The sequence below is a fragment of the Phycodurus eques genome, chromosome 1, assembly GCF_024500275.1.
Source record: "Phycodurus eques isolate BA_2022a chromosome 1, UOR_Pequ_1.1, whole genome shotgun sequence".
NCBI lineage: Eukaryota > Metazoa > Chordata > Actinopteri > Syngnathiformes > Syngnathidae > Phycodurus > Phycodurus eques.
In genome coordinates this window covers 13,749,080-13,754,269 of record NC_084525.1, presented here as the reverse complement: position 1 = coordinate 13,754,269, position 5,190 = coordinate 13,749,080, and positions in this window count along the sequence as shown.

The following is a 5,190-nucleotide window of genomic DNA, read 5'->3' as shown; positions in this document are numbered from 1 at the left end:
GTTATAATTATTGTGAATGTTCAGATGAACTTGATATTCCAATTTCACTGAAACATTAAATACATGTGATCCGCAAGCCATCTTTTTGTTTAACATCATCGAGAGTCGTCAGGTGTTTTGTGCTTTGCAGAACCCCCTGTTGGTCAAATTTAATATTTGACAACTTCAAGTTTTTCAGTAGGGGTCAAGGCTTCAATCAAATGAACACAGCATACCTCCACCAGACCTTTAAGTATGTTTGTAAACAATATGCGTCAGGGTACTTCTGGGTGGCAAAAAGTAGTTGACAACCGCAAACCTGAAATGAAAGCATGACAAAAGCTTGTGTTTGGGTTTGCACCGTCAGATCTCCCACAAAAGGTTTAGAGCTTGTTTCGATTTCCTTCCCAAAAATTTAAATCCAGCAGAACCTGTGGGGGAGGAGGATAAATCAAGTGGATATAGATAATACTAAGACTTGAGTAGCTGCTTCTAAAGATTGGGAAACAAACCTACATCATCAGGTTTGTGGAAGACATTTTCTCACGGGTAAAATGTTTGACTGGGTTGTTTTTGAGAACTTTTAAGTACCTTAGGAAAACAATGGCTAGCCTCATTTTCACAGTCAAAGGAGCATGGCTGTGACTGCCATTAACAGAAGAGTAAAACATTTTACGGTAGGAGACATAGAGGCTCAAAATCTTGCTATTTTGTTTTACATTAAGATTACTGCGTTCAATGTCCACAGATTTGGACTACAGATGTCTCAAATCCAGATGTGCTCTCAGCTCTTGTTTAAGGACACAACACAAAGACAGCACATTAAATCATCATGTGGCACATATTAAAAGTGTTTCTACACCTTTATCATGCTCTACATTTCTCAAACTAAAAAAGATTATATACCGTGTCTCAATTACATTCTAGAAGTGGCGGACATCAACGGTTGAAATGTTTGTTAAGGAAGTTAAAGGTGGGCTTGTTCATGTCTGAATGAAGCAAAGAGGGCACCCTTGTGCTAGTATCCATGTGCCTCGCAGTGTCAAAACAAGCCATCTATGCGAGACTTCTTATCGGCTGAATGAGTAGGAACAGACACAAGAAACGGTTCATCTTCCTCTAGCTAAAGATGTACTGAAATGTATAGAGAAGGTTCATAAATCTTGTCATTGTCAACGGGATTACATGGTCGACCTGATTGACTATATCCAGGTCAGCAAACATGTCGCACTGATGTCTGACCGTCATAAAAAGTTCTGTCATTCATATATTGCAGGGAGAAGAAGTGATCATTGGCACTATGTCACCAAGACCTCAGATTGAAAGGTCCCATATTTTAGTCCCCCCATCGGGTGACTCTCTAACATGGACTTAGTATAAAAGTATCAATTTCATTAAAAATAAAAACCTTGGTTTTGTCATTGGCCAGAAAAGCCCCCTCTGACAGGTACTTCTGTTTGACCCAGTTTTTATATCCCCTTTGTCCATATTTGGCTAAGACCGCCCCCTTTCCTATGATTGGTTGCATCGATGTAGAAGACCAACTTGTGAGAGCACACCTGTTTGTTATGTTGACAGCACTATCACTTCGATAGCTCACATCATCGTGTAAGTTCCATCATTTAAACCACGTGTGTCAAACTCATGGCCGGCGCTTCGGTTTGTTTTCAGTGACATCACTTGTTAGACCGAGTTGAAGACCAAACTATTAAAGTCAATCCCCGATCGGGTTAAGACAGAACAAAGTGTGGGAAAAAAACGGTAGAAATGAAAGGCAAACCGTTTACATGAAGAATTATCACAAAACATTGCTGACTGGTAAATTATATACACAGCAATTTATAGTCTCGAGTACTAGTCTTTGAAAATCACAGCCAGCTGTTCGATTTAGCATTAATACCTGCGTAGAGCTGGCAGCCGGGATATGCGGGGTACTTCTGGCACACTCAGTTTGTTCCTCTACAGCAGACATATCAAGTGACCGGCCTGCGGGATCGATTTGAAATCAGCATGGCATTGGCTTGCACAACGTTATCAGCCAAATATGTGCATGTGATTCTATGAGCAGCGTCTTCTTATTTGTACGAACTATACAGTGGCCTACTCAGTGTTTACTATGTCAACTACATTACATTAGTGTTTATTTGAAGTTTTGACAAAAATGGAACTTCTTCCTGGTTGTTACAGCGCAAATCTGACTGCAAAAAGTGTTTTCTGAGTCGAAAAGCACACATTTATAGGACACAATAGAAAACTATATGGATGTAATTCACTATTATTCTTTTTTTCTGTGAAGTTTGAAGTAAATCTGACGATGCGCTTTGTCTCAGTGTGACCCGGAAAATAAGATGACTGGAGCGCATGCCGCCATTGTTTGTTGTTTATGAACTCAAAATCACTAAATGATCGCAATTTCAGCAAGTCCAGGCGATCCTATGCTAAATTACTTTGGATGTTGACTATATTTGGTGTTGTAGGCAAAGTATTTTGGTAAAAATATCAATGATTGTCTCAAGCAGCAGCCGCTGCTGACATCCCCATTAGCTTGTGTTGTAGCAATTTGCTAATCTTCCTGGGGTCCACATATAATCAACAGTACAAATAATAATTAGTACAGCACATGGTACTTTAATACAGTAGTTACACATGATTCATTGATACAGTAGTTACTCAAAACACATGAAACAGAGTCGAACAAATAAACATTAACACAAGACACCAAATTTGATAAGATATGATCTTGAATACTGTTAAAACAAAAAAAAATATTTTAATCCTCAACCAACACCTCTCAGATGAATAAAGTCTGAAGCGGATATAATAATGCCAAATAGCAGGCATGTCAAACTCGCAGACAGGGGGCCACATTCGGCCTGCCACATCATTTTATGTGACCAGCAAAAGTAAATCCTTTGCATCAACTTCCCAGATTCTTCCTAAAATCTTTACCAAAATTTCACATCATAGTATGTAATAAATAATAATGTTGAGATGTTGCAATTTTGTTGTTTTACAGTAACTTAAACAATAGATGAACAAACTATTATCCTTAACTTCTTATTTGAATAGTAGTTATCCATGATTTTGTTGTGTATATACAGTCCAATACTATGATCAGGTGATGAAACATTAATATGGTTTCATGGTCATTACGGGCCTCTGAGGGAAACTGGACCAACAATGTAACCTTGCTGAACATTTAATGAAGCTAGGAAATACATGCTTTTTGGCCAACACTTGTAAAATAGCTGACGTGCCTTTAATCCATCCATCCATCAATTTTTTTAACCGCTTATTGTCAAAATGTTCAGTCAAATTATCTTTCGAGCAAAATAGCACATGTGCAAGTGGCTATATAATCACAAACATACACCCAGTCCTCACCACACTATGACATTTGGTTGTGAATACTGTAGTTCTTTAAATTCTTTCAATGAACAAAAAAATACAAATTGAGTAGAATAGTATATGACTCGCCAAATCATTGGTTAAATGTTGAAAAACATTTAAACTCCCTAATACACTAACCTGTAAGTAGTGGCGATTTTGGCATGTGCAATACGTGCGGCTGCACATGGTGGCATTGCTGGGACAGCGGCAGCCCCCCACCCCCACCCCCACCCCCATCCACCACACACACGACGCACCCACGCCACAAAAAAAATGCTACATCCAATGGTTTTCTGTTGTGTAATGGGATGACATGTATTTCAAAGTTTTTGTAAATGCAAATAACGAGATCCGAATGGGTACGGTAACACAATACGGTAAGTGAGTGAAGTAAGTCTTGGAAACAGCTACTGAAACAAAGCACGAATTCACAACCCTATACTGTACTGACGATTACGATGTCAATCTTTGGCATTTCGATGGAGAACCTGCGCCCCCTTGTGGAGTCACTCTACAATTGCTTTCATAATAATTTTTGGTTTGAAAATGGAAGATGAAACGATATGTCACAGCTGCCAAGAAATCGTACAACGAGTTAAAGAATTTTATACAAACCTATACAGCGACCCTCACCGAATGATTACTGGAAAGCTAGAAGCAGACCCACTTCCATGTATCCTGAATGAAGAGGTTGAAAATGCTATTAGTTCACTTAAGGGCGGAAAAGCTTGTGGTCTGGATGAAATTTCTGTTGAAATGCTGAAAGCAGGAGGGAACAAACTCAATAAGATCCTTGTACGACTATTTCAACGCTGCTTGGACTTGGAAGAAGTACATATTCCTGTCTGTCAATTTTTAGTCATCCACTAAAATCCATTTAAATTAAACCATGTTGCTTTTTAGGACAAATATTGTTATATGATTAAAATGTGATTAATTGACATCAATTAATTACAAAGTCTCTGATTGATTAGATTCTTTTGAATAGAGTCCCACCCCTAATATAATTATATAACTAATAATCTGCCTGGTGACACTATTATACTTTTCACATGTGTAAACAAAGAAAGGTAATTTGAGATCATTTATTGTGGCTGAAATTGCCTTAATTTTTTTATTTAATAAAAAAAACTGTTTTAAAGTGATGTTGTTTGCCAATATTATAATTTTCATATTATGTACCTTTTTTGGTGTATTTAATTAAGATTCATGCAATATTTACAAAACAAACGAATCAGAAGTTGCTTACCAGTACTTGAGTAGTTTTTTTCCCCCCACAGAATACTTACAGTACCTTTACTCAAGTAATTATTTGGAGGACTACTTTTTAACTATTATTTTCTTCGTGTAATTCTAAAGTAGCAGTCGGCCTACTTTTACTTGAGTACAATTTTTGGTTATTTGACCTTCATTTTTTCTTGCCATTACTTTTACTAATTGACACCAATGAAGCACATACATACATCTTTATACCTTTGTATATGTATCTGTCTTTTCGACTAGTTATATTTACATTATAAATATCTTGAATGAGAATTCCAACTTTTCAAAATGTAACTACGGCTGGTCAGAAAAGACATTGTTGACATCTGCTATGTTAATTCCGGAGAGTCAAACTTTGCTTTTAAATGTTAAATCCGCTTGCCATACTCTCCTCCCTTCATGTCTCGTGTGAGGCTTCTTCAATAATGATGACGGAATGCACCCCCAAAATAATATTTTACTATCAGTGAATTTTATGTTATTTTAATGGAGGGGGGGGGTAGAATTGCGCATGCGCATGTGCAGTGTTTAGCTTCCCCGTCCCCTCTGAACCTGACA